Source organism: Cetorhinus maximus, chromosome 6 (genome assembly GCF_964194155.1).
Source record: "Cetorhinus maximus chromosome 6, sCetMax3.hap1.1, whole genome shotgun sequence".
NCBI lineage: Eukaryota > Metazoa > Chordata > Chondrichthyes > Lamniformes > Cetorhinidae > Cetorhinus > Cetorhinus maximus.
Window position 1 is genome coordinate 123719014 of NC_135884.1, and position 12358 is coordinate 123731371.

At 41.7% G+C, this 12358-nt stretch overlaps 1 protein-coding gene across 4 annotated transcripts in view; it reads left to right on the forward strand.

The window, feature by feature from the left end:
• banp (BTG3 associated nuclear protein) overlaps nt 1-12358 on the forward strand; it is a 280409-nt gene that overhangs the window by 80835 nt on the left and 187216 nt on the right. The gene's annotated exons all lie outside the window — the stretch shown is intronic.

Here is a 12358-nt window from a genome sequence, read left to right on the forward strand (position 1 = left end):
TGGAGAAAAGAGTTACCAACAGTTACAGGCTGCATTTCGGATGGGGGCTGGAGGCCCTCATACCTTTCCCCTTTTGCTCCCATTGGGCCTTCTATGTCTTTGCTTCCCACTGCTCATTCATCCTCCTACTACTCCTTAGTTTTTCCACTTCCCATCTCTTCCACTTAGAACAAACTACTTAACTTTGTAACCTCCCTTCTCCCTTGCTGCACTGTTACTCAATTTAACCATAACTCTCTATCCACTCTCCATTGTTCCTATTTGCTGTCCGAATGTTGGGTACTGTGAGGCCAGAGGCCTACTTTGTCTCATCCTGTTTGTATCTGTCCTAGCTCTCCCATGCGTCCTTCTGCCTGTTTCCCTCAAAGGCTTTGTTTGCTTTTGAAACTCAGTGTGCTTTTTAAGGAAATGAGTCAAATTATAGTGAACATACAAGCATACGAATTAGGAGCAGGAGTAGGCCACTCGGTCCCTCCTGAGAAATACCTGGACACTTTGTTCCAGAAGATAGTCATACCTCTTAGAATAGGGTCATCTGTTTTGGTCAACGGTGAGGGACAGGAGGATGTTACCATGAGTGAGACAGGTAAAGGGACCGAGCAGACAGGAGTGGAGGAGACTCAGACTTTGCAATTGTCAAACAGATTTGAAGTGTTTGCAACTTGTGTGGACGAAAGCAAAGTCTGCATGATGGATGAGCAGCCTGGCTGTGGTACAGGAAGCTGTTCAAGCGGGGAGAGCAAAAAGGAATGTAATGGTGAGGGGGATTGACACTGCTTTCTGCAGCAAAGAGTGAGAGTCCAGAAGACAGTGTTGCCTGCCGGGGCCAGGGCTCAGGATATCTGCTTAGGGCTGGAGAGCAACTTGCAGTGGGAGGGGGAGGATCCAGTTGTGGTGGTCCATATAGGTACCAACGACATAGGCAGGACAAGGAAAGAGGCTCTGCATAGTCAGTATGAGGAGCCAGGCACCAAATTAAGAAACAGAACCCCAAAGGTAATAATCTCTGGATTGCTACCTGAGCTGCGTGCAGATTGACATAGGGAAAATAAGATTAGAAAGATGAATGTGTGGCTCAAAGACTGGTGTTGGAGAAGTGGGTTCCAGTTTGTGGGGCACTGGCACCAGTACTGGGGAAAATGGGGGCTGTACCGTTGGGATGGTCTCCACCTGAACCATGCTGGGACCAGTGTTCTTGTGAGCCACATGACTAGGGAAGGCAAGAGGGTTTTAAACTAAATAGCGGAGGCAAGGGATCATATGTGGGAAGATGTGGTATACCAAAGAGTAGACACAAAGTAAGATGAGGTATTAATATGTGAATGATAAACAGTTGGTGACAGGAAGGGACAGAGAATACAAATCTAAAAGGAAATCAACAGATGAGGCTAGAGATTACAAAAATAATAAAAGGACAGAACTCAAGGCTCTGCATCTGAATGCATGTAGCATTAAAAACAAAACAGATGAACTGATACACAAATAGAGGTAAATAAGTACGACCTAATAACCATGATAGAGACATGGCTGCAGGATGGCATAGATCGGGATCTGGATATTGAAGGATATGTGACATTTAGAAAGTTAGGAAAAGGTGGAGGGGGTGGTTAATTAAAGGTGACAGCACAATGGAGAGGGATGACCTAAGTTCAGGAAACCAGGATATAGAAGCAGTTTGGGTAGAGATGAAGAATGATAAAAGCAAGAAGCCACATGTGGGAGTGGTGTATAGGCCCCCGAACAGTAACCACGTGGTAGGATGGGGAATAAAGGAAGAAATAGTGGGAGCTTGTCAGAAAGATATGGCAATTATCATGGGAGATTTTAATCTACATATAGACTGGAAAAAATAAGATGGGCAAATGTAACGTAGATGACGAATTCATAAAATGTTTTTGTGATAATTTCTGAGAATACCACATTCTGGAGCCATCCAGACAGCAGGGTATATTAGACCTGGTATTTTGCAATGAGATAGGATTATTAATGACCTCATAATGAACGTGTCCCAAAGTAGCAGCAATCATAATATGATTGAATTTTACATTCAGTTTGCAGGAGAGAAGAATGGGTCTAAGACTAGTACTTTAAACTTAAATAAGGACAATTAGGATGACACGAAAGCAGAGCTAGCTAAAGTGAACTGGCAATGTAGGTTAAGGGATAGGTCAATAGAGCTGCAGTGGCGGACATTTAAGGGGATGTTTCAGAATATACAAAATAGATACATTCCAGCGAGAAAAGAAAAAATCCTAGGGGAGGACCCACCATCAGTGGTTAACTTAAAACATTAAAGATCATTTCAAAATTAAAGAAAAAGCATATAATTGTGTAAAGATGGATGCAGGTCAGAAGATTGGAAAGAATATTAAAAAGGCAAATAATGACTAAAAGATTAATAAGTGGGGGGGAGTTAGAGTACAAGAGAAAGCTAACTAGAAATATAAAGGCAGTATGAGTTTACAGATGTTTAAAAAGGAAATGAGTTAACAAAGTGATCATTATTCCTATAGAAAGTGAGTCTGGGGATTAAAAATGGAAAATAAGGAGATGGCAGATGAATTGAGCAGGTATTTTGCACCGGTCTTCACTATGGAGGATACAAGTAACATCCCAGAAATAGTTGTAAACCAAGAATTGGGAGGGGAGGAACTCAAGAAAATTACAATCACCAGGGCAGTGGTATTGAGCAAATTGTTGGAACTGCAGGTTTACAAGTCCCTGGGTCCTGATGGACTTCATCCTAGGGCCTTAAAAGAAGTGGCTAAGGAAATAGTTGATGCGTTGGTTCCAATTCATTCAATTCCAGGAATTCCATTAGATTGGAAAAAGCGGTTGTAACTCCTTTATTTAAAAGGGAGGGAGACAGAAAGCAGGAAACTATAGGCCAGTCAGCTTAACATCTGCCATTGGGAAAATGTTAGATGCTATTAAAGATGTTATAGCAGGACACTTCAATAAATTCAAGACAATCAGACAGAGCCAACATGGTTTTGTGAAAGAGAAATCCTGTTTAACCAATTTATTGGAGTGCTTTTGAAGAAGTAACATGTGCTGTGGGTAAAAGGGAACCAGTGGATGTACTTAGGTTTCCAGAAGGCATTTGATAAGGTGCCACATCAAAGGTTATTGAGGAAAATAAAAGCTTATAGTGTATGGTGTAACATATTGGCATGGATAGAAGATTGGCTAGCTTAGAGGAACAGCGAGTAGACATACATGGCATCATTTTCTGGTTGGCAGGATGTGCCGAGTGCCACAGGGATCAGTACTAGGGCCTCAACTCTTTACAATTTATATAAATGATTTGGATGATGGTATGGTTGCTAAATTTGATGATGGTAGGAAAGTAAGTTGTGAAAAGGACATAAAGAAACTACAAAATGATAGGTTAGGTGAGTGGGCAAAGATCTGACAAATGGAGTATAATCTGGGCAAATGTGAAATTGTCCATTTTGGCAGACGGATAAATAAGAAACATTATCTAAATGGTGAGAGATTGCAGAGCTCCGAGACACTGAGCGATCTGGATGTCCTAGTGCATGAATCATATGCAGGTGCAGCAAGTAATTAGCAAAGCTAATAGAATTTTATCATTTATTGCAAGGGGAATTAAATACAAGAGTAGGAAGGCTATGCTTCAGTTATACAGGGTGTTGGTGAGACCACATCTGTGTACAGTATTGGTCTCCTTATTTAAGGAAGAATGTAAATGCATTAGAAGCAGTTCAGAGAAGGTTTACTAGACTAATAGCTGGAATGGGTGCATTGTCTTATAGGGAAAGGTTGGACATGCTAGTCTTGTATCCATTGGAGTTTAGAACAGTAAGAGGCAACTTGGTTGAAATATAAGATCCTGACTGGGTGGATGTGGACAGAATGCTTCCTCTTATGGGAGAATCTAGAATTAGGGATCACAGTTTAAAAATAAGGGGTTGCCCATTTAGACAGATAAGGAGAATTTTTTTCCCCTAGTGTTGTGAGACTTTGGAATTCTCTTCCTCAAAAGGTGGTTAAGGCAGAGTCTTTGAATATCTTTAAGGCAGAAGTAGATAGTTTCTTAATAAGCAAGGAGGTGAAAGATTACTGGGGATAGGCAGGAATGTGGAGTTGAGGTTAACATTAGATCAGCCATGATCTTATTGAATGGCGGACAGTGAAGGAGATAAAATGGTCCCTTATAGTGTTCGAGGGGCTGAATGGCTTATTCCTGCTCCTAATTCGTATGTTGGAAATTGGAATCTTCAGCTCCTTAGACCACAAGCAATTCCTACCATCACAGGCTAATGTTCATACCCTCATGGCACATTTTAGAAATAAATATTAGTTTCCTTTGCTGCTGTTAGCCATGGAGAATAGAATAAGTTTCCAAATTCTGCTTAGCATAAGCATTCTTCAGTTACCTTTTATCAGGTATAGATGTGGGGGATGGCAAGCTTTAATTTCCCAAAAACAATCCAGTTCTTCAGATCAAATAAAAATTTACCATTCTTGGTCAAGATCTCTGTCATGATGGGAATTCAGCAACCTTTCATCTCCTGGCAGTTAGGACCCTTTCCGAAATGACTTGGGAAAATATCAGTTTAGTTACTAGTATGCAAGGTCCTGCACAAAACATCTTATAACTCAGCCTTAATTGGTTATAATCGTCTGGAATGCCTTGGATAGATGGAACTAGAAACAGGGTACTCTTCTGAATTTGGGGTTAACATACAAACATACTTATGAACATACAAAATAGGAGCAGAAGCAGGCCATTTGGCCCCCAAGCCTGCTCCGCCATTCAATAAGATCATGGGTGTTCTGATTGTGCTTCGAATCCCACATACCCATCTAGCCCCAATAACCTTAGATTCTTGCTGGACAAGGGAATCAATCTATCACTGCCTTAAAAATACTCAATGACCCTGATTCTACCACTGAGGCAGAGAGTTCCAAAGTCGCACAACCCTCTGAGAGAAAAAATTTCTCCTCATCTCTGCCCTATAAGGGCGACTCCTAATTTTAAAACAGTGCCCCCTAGTTCTGGACTCAACCACAAGAGGAAACATCCTTTCCACGTCCACTTTGTCAGGATCGTTAAGGATCTTATATTCCTCAATCAAGTCTCCCATTACTCTTCTAAACTCCAGTAGAAACAAGCCCAGTCTGTCTAATCTATCTCCATAAGACAACCCCATCATTCCAGGTATCAATTCTAGTAAACCTCCTCTGAACTTCCTCCAACGCCTTTACATCCTTCCTTAAATAAGGAGACCAAAGCTGCACACACTATTTTAGATGTGACCTCACTAATGCCCAGTATAACTGAAGCGTAACATCCTTACTTTTATGTTCAATTCCTTTTGTAATAAAGGATAGCATTCCATTAGCCTTCTTGGTTACGTGCTGTACTTGCATACTAACTTTTTGTGACTCATGCACTAAAACACTTGGACCCCTCTGCACCTTGGAATTCTGCATTCGTTCTCTGTTGAAGTAATACTTGGCTTTTTTATTCTTCCTGCCAAAACGAACAAGTTCACATTTTCCCACATTATACTCCATCTGCCAGATTTTTGCTTACTCACTCAACCCATCTATATCTGTCTGCAACCTCCTTATGTCCTCTTCATAACCTGCTTTCCTACCTGTCTTTATGTCACCTGAAAATTTAGCTACCATGCCTTCGCTCCTCTCATCTTAAGTGTTAGGACCACAGCCAATGTTATTTGCTGAGCAAACCAGATCCCAGAGGGAAACTTGTGTGCTGATCAAAACCATTTATATTTATATTTTGAAAACTAGGAGGAAAAGCTACTGATCCCAGAAGCATAGAACTCCAGTAACACCTTTAGGATTTTAAAACATTAAAAGATTTATTAACAAGTAGAAAAAAAACTTAAGCACATAAGATTAAAATTACACAGCTGAAACAGTTCGACAGAACATCCCAGAAAAAAAAACACTTGGTCAGAGTATACAAGCAAACTACTTGGCAATACCTTCCTTATAGGTTTTAACTATAAAAATCGAGTAGTATGACCCGAGGCAAAAACTGCTGTCACTTTAGTAAAAGATATACCACATGACTTCTCACTTTCTTCCACTCTGCTGTGGAAACCCAAAAGAAAGGTTCAGAAACAGACTGCTTTCTGAAAACAAAGACTCTGGCTTGAAAACCCAATGGCTGCTTCAAATTCACAACTTTCACACCTTCTCCCAGCACAGGTCTAGTCTCAGGACATCTCCCCACACAGCCACACAAACTCAGCTCAACATCTTTCCTTAGATATGCTTTTCCCCTTTCATCTTAGATTCCATTGTCCTAAGCATCTCTTTGAACTCAACTTTTCCAAAATATAAAAACCTTTTATGTTTTCCTATTACCTCCACTTTTGGTTCAAATAAAATGTATTAACCTTCCCTTGTTTACTTATGAAACTTTTATAAGTTGTAAAAGTCCCTTGTCACTTCTAAACTCCCCATTGAAATTTAACAGCTGAAAAGTCAAGTCCCTATCACCTAATGCAAATTTTCAAACCCAATCTATTTATTCGTACTTTAAACTTCACCATAACCTCTCATTACAAATGCTTGCATCTAGCACTTTTACCTTTCATCTCTCAGTTTCCACAGACAAGCTGTCTTTACTAATCTTTCACCAGTTTAATTAATCTCTCACACGCGCACGCGCACACACACACACACCCTTCTTTACAGGATACCATCATATTCCCAAAATATTGAAATAATAACATCCATCTTCACATAAGCCATTAATGTAAATTGTAAGAAGTTGAGGCCCCAGCACAGACCCCTGTGGGACTTCACTCATCACATCCTGCCAATCGGGAAAAAGTCCCATTTATGCATACTCTGTTTTCTGCCAGCCAGCCAATCCTCTATCCAGGCTAATAAGCTATCCCCTATACCACGAGCTTTTATTTTCTGCAATGACCTTTGATGTGGCACCTTTTCAAATGCTTTCTGGAAATCCAAGTACATTATGCTTACAGGCTCCCCTCTATCCACAGCACATGTTACTCTTTCAAAGAACTCTAAAATATTGGTTAAACATGATTTCCCTTTCACAAAACCATGCTGACACTTCCCGATTACCTTTAGCTTTTCCAAGTACCCAGCTATAACCTCTTTAATGATCAATTCTAACACCTTCTCCAGGACAGGCATCAAGCTAACTGGCATCCAGTTTCCTGTTTTCTGCCTCCCTCCTTCCCTTCCTTCTTGAATAGCGGGGTTATATCTGCTACTTTCCAATCTGATGGAATCTTTCCAGAATTTAGCAAATTTTGGAAAATTAAAACCAATGCATCTACTATCTCATTAGCCACCTCCTTTAAAACTCTAGGACCCGGAGACTTGTCAGCCTGCAGTTCCATCAGTTTGCTCAGTACTGCTTCCCTAGTGATTGTAATTTCACCAAGTTCCTCTGTCCATTCCACCTCCTGATTTACAGTTATTACTGGAATGTTTTTTGTATCCTCTATAGAAGGAAAATATTTGTTCATTTCATCTGCCATTGTTTTTTTGTATGGCTCGGCCAGCATTTATTGCCCATCACCAATTTCCCTTGTTCAGAGGGCATTTAAGAGTCAACCACATTGTGGTGGGGCTGGAGTCACATGTAGGCCAGACCAGGCAAGGATGGCAGATTTCCTTCCTTAATGGACATTAGTGAACCAGATGGGTTTTTATGACCATCGGTAGTATTTCACAGTTATAATTAGACTTTTAATTCCAGATTTTTATTGGATTCAAATTCCACCATCTGCCATGGGGAGATTGGAACCTGGGTCCCCAGAGCATTACCCCTGGGTTTCTGGATTACCAGTCCAGTGACTATACCACTATGCCACCGCCTCCCCCCTATTTCCTTATCATCTACGACTAACTCCCTATTGTCACTCTCTAGAGGACCAACTCTCACTTTACCTACTCTTTTCCTTTTTAAATACCTGTAGAAACTCTTGCTAGCAAGTTTTACATTTCTAGCTGGCTTTCTCTCTCACTAATTTCTTTCTCTTGATTAACCTTTTAGCCATTCTCTGCCATTCTTTATACTGTGACCAGTCATCTTTGCTTAGTTAAATTCTTTTTCCTTAAGTTTGATGCTTTCCCTAACTTCTTTAGTCCACCACGGATGGTAGGTTCTTCGTTTAGAATTTTCCTTTATAGTAGGAATATACTTATTCTGAGTATTCTGAAATATCCCCTTAAATGTCTGCCACTACTTCTTTACTGATCTATCCCCTAGCCTAGTATCCCAGTTCACTTCAGCTTGCTCTGCTTTCATGCCCACATAGTTGCCCTTTTTTAAGTTTAAAATACTAGTCTTAGACCCACTCTTCTCCCTTTCAAACCAGATGTAAAATTAAATCATATTGTGGTCTCTGCTACCTAGCAGTGGTTTTACTCTGAGGTCATTAATTAATCTTGTCACATTACACCATACCAAGCCTGATATAACCTGCTCTTTGGTTGGTTCCAGAATGTGCTGCTCTAAGAAATCATCTCAAAAGCATTCTATGAACTCCTCATCCAGGCTACTACTGCCAATCTGATTTTACCAGTTTATCCATAGATTAAAGTCACCCATAATTATTGCCACCCCTTTATCACAAGCACCCAATATTTCTTCTTGTACAATTTGTCCTACATTGTAGTTACTGTTAGGGGACCTGTAGACCACTACTGTTCCTCATCTCCACCCAAACCAATTTTACATCCTGATCACCTGAATCAAAGTCATCTCTAACTATAGCACAAATGCCATCCTTGATTAACAGTGCTATGCCTCTACTTTTACCTAGCTTACTATTCTTCTTGAATGTCATATACCCCTCAATATTCAGGATCCAATCTTTGTCATCCGGCAGCCACGTCTCCGTAATGGCTATCAGATCATACTTATTTACTTCAATGTGCGCTATCAATTTGTTTATTTTGTAATGAATGCTATGCACCTTCAGATACAGAACCTTTAGTTTTATCTTTTTGTTAGCTTTTTAACATCTAGTCTTGTTTGTTGGTGCAGTCTTAGGTTTTTTTTCTCTCTTTCTCTTCCTGCCCTTCACTGACCCTCATTTCCCATATTACTATTTCCATCTTTTACTTTGTCTCTACTCTTTGATATACCACATCTTTCCACATTTGTTCTCTTGCCCCCACTATTTAGTTTAAAACCCTCTTTACTTCCTTAGTTACGTGGCTCCCTAAAGCACAGGTCCCAGCATGGTTCAGTTGTAGATCGTCCCAACGGTACAGCCCCCATTTTCACCAGTAGTGGTGCCAGTGCCCCACAAACTGGGACCCATTTCTCCCACATCAGTTCTTCAGTCACGCATTCATCTCTCTAATTTTATGTACCCTATGCCAATTTACACACGGCTCAGGTAATAATTCAGAGATTATAACTTTGAGGTTCTGCTTATTAATTTAGAGCCTTGCTCTTCGTACTGACTATGCAGAACCTCTTTCCTAGTTCTGCCTATGTCATTGCTACCTACATGGACCACGACAACTGGATCCTCCCCCTCCCACTGCAAGCTGCTCTCTAGCCCTGAGCAGATGTCCTGAACCCTGGCACCAGGCAGGCAACAAAGCCATCTGGGCTCTCGTTCAATCCCCCTCACTATATATCCCGTACTACCACTACATTCCTTTTTGCTCCCCCGACTTGAATGGTTTCCTGTGCCATGGTGCCACGGTCAGTTTGCTGCTCCACCCTGCAGCCCCCATTCTCATCCAAACAAGCTGAGAGAACCTGAAACATATTGTATGATAGCAGAGGCTGACACTCCTGTGCTCCTGCCCTCTGGGTCCCCTTGCCAGCTTCACCCGCAGTCACACGCTCCTGTTCCTGACCACTGACCAAATCAAAAGACCCTATCCTTAGTGGTGTGACTGCCTCCTGGCACAAAGCATTCAGGTAACTTTCCCCCTCCCTGATGTGTCACAGAGTCTGCAGCTCAGCCTCCAGCTCAATGACTCTGAGCCGAAGTTCCTTGAGCCGCAAAAGCTGCCGACATGTTTGTCCTGGATCACAATGGTATCCAGGAGCTTCCACATGCTGCAGCCTTGACGTGTCACTTATCCTGCCATCCTTAATGTGTTTTAATTAATTAGTTATATTATTCACTTATTTATGTTGCTTTTTTATATTTTATTAACTTTACCACCAATTTGTATACTATTTTAAGGCTTAGGAATAGAATAGGCCTTAACCACTTACCAGAACCTCACCAAATAGCTAGCTCCTTACTCTGTAGTAGAGTAAGAACCAATTCCGACAGGGTGAGAAAGGTAGAAAAAACGTAAGGAAACAAACACCTCCTTCCCGCCTCCCCTTCACCAAACAACCCCACTCACCAAACTCTCAACTTTGCACTCAGTTTCCTCAGCTGCACTTGCTGAGCATACTTTGAGATGGTATTTAGGGAGCTTGAGTCTACTTCTGGTTGTGCTATTCTTGCCAACACTGGGTGATTGAATTAGCAGTGGTTACATTCCCCAGCGTTAACGTTCTGCGTAGGAACATAGGAATAGTCCATTTCACCCCTTGACCCTGTTCCATTCAATGCAGTCATGGCTGACCTACGACCTAACTCCATATACCCCACTTTCCCCCATATCCCTTTATACTTATGATAAATAAAAGTCTATCAAACTCAGATCTAAAATTAACAACTGATCTAGCATCAATGGTCCTCTGCAGAAGAGTGTCCTACCACCATTTGCATGTAGAAGTATTTCAAAATTTCACTCCTGAAAGGTCTGGCACTAGCTTTTAACGCTCTGTTCCTGGTCATGGACCCCACAACCAGCAGAAATAGTTTCTCTGTCTACCCTATCTGTTCCCCTTAATATCTTGAAATTTTTAATCAAATCACACCATAACCGTCTAAATTCCAAGCAATGCAACTCTGTATCGTCATCATTGTCGGCTGTTCCCCGATTTGAGTGACGTTTACTTAGGGCCGCGAGTTTCTGCTATGGGTCATCATGTGACTGAACAGGCCAATTCTTGACCCACAGATCTTTGGGCACATGAGGCAGGACATCCCACGAGGTAATGGAATCTAGAGTGCAGGAATTGCTTCCTTCTCTTGCATTCTCTGCTGCCGCTCTGCACAATTTTTTAAATCCAAAGGAATGGTTCCCCAAATCGAGAGAACTTTGGAACGTAATAGGTTGGGGATACTTGCTTTTATTAGCTGAGGCGTAGAATACAAGAGCAGGGAGCTTACGCTGAAACTGTATAAAACGCTGGTTAGGCCGCAACTGGAGTACTACATGCAGCTCTGGTCACCACATTATATGAAGCATGTGATTGCACTGGAGAGGGTGCAGAGGAGATTTATCAGGATGCAGCCTGGGCTGAAGGGTCTCAGCTTTGAGGAAAGATTGGATAGGCTGGTGTTGTTGTCCTTGGAGCAACGAAGGTTGAGAGGGGACCTGATAGAAGTGTATAAGATTATGAGGGGCATAGATAGGGTGGATAGGAAGGCACTTTTTCCATTTGTAGAGGGGTCAATAACCAGAGGGAATAGATTGAAGGCAAGAGGCAGAAGGCTAAGAGGGGAGTTGAGAAAATTTTTCACCCAGAGGGTGGTGGAAATCTGGAACTCTGCCAGAAGGGGTGGTTGAGTCAGAAACGTTCGTAACATTTAAGAAGTATTTAGATATTCACTTGCATTGCCATAGCCTCTAGGGCTATAGGCCAAGCGCTGGAACATAATTTTAGTGTAGTCAGATCTTTGTTAACTGGCGCGAACACAATGGGCCGAATGACCTCCTTCTGTGCTGCAAACGTCTTTGAGGCATCTGCAATGTTCTCCCTCACCTCCTTTAAAAGTCTGCACTGGAACCCATCTGACCTTGAGGGTTTTTCACTCTTTCGTGCCATTATTTTCTTCAGTACAGGTCTTTCGCTTATGTTGATATTGGTGAGTCCTGTACCTGATACAATATTAGTTTCCTTGGGATGTTTACCATGCTAACCTCTACTTCTACTGTTGATACTTTGGAAAACTAATCATTCAACATGCCCAGCAATTCCTTAGTTTCATTGACAATATCACTGTTGCCAATTATCAAAGGCCGCCCTCTTTTTCCTAATGTAATTGTAACATTTTTTTCTTGACCTTGAAATCCTTTACAAATTTCTTTCCATACTGCCTTTTTGTCGCTGGATGTGACTCCTGTGGCCTGAGATGACCTTGGCGGCCGTCCTCTATGTGCTGGGTCTTGAAGGGTTCTGGCATGCTGAAGGGCTCTTAGACCAGTGCAGAAGTCTCCTTTGGAGTCACTTTCACTGGAGGCAGTGTCGGGTCACTGGCAGAGGGGCTGAGGAATG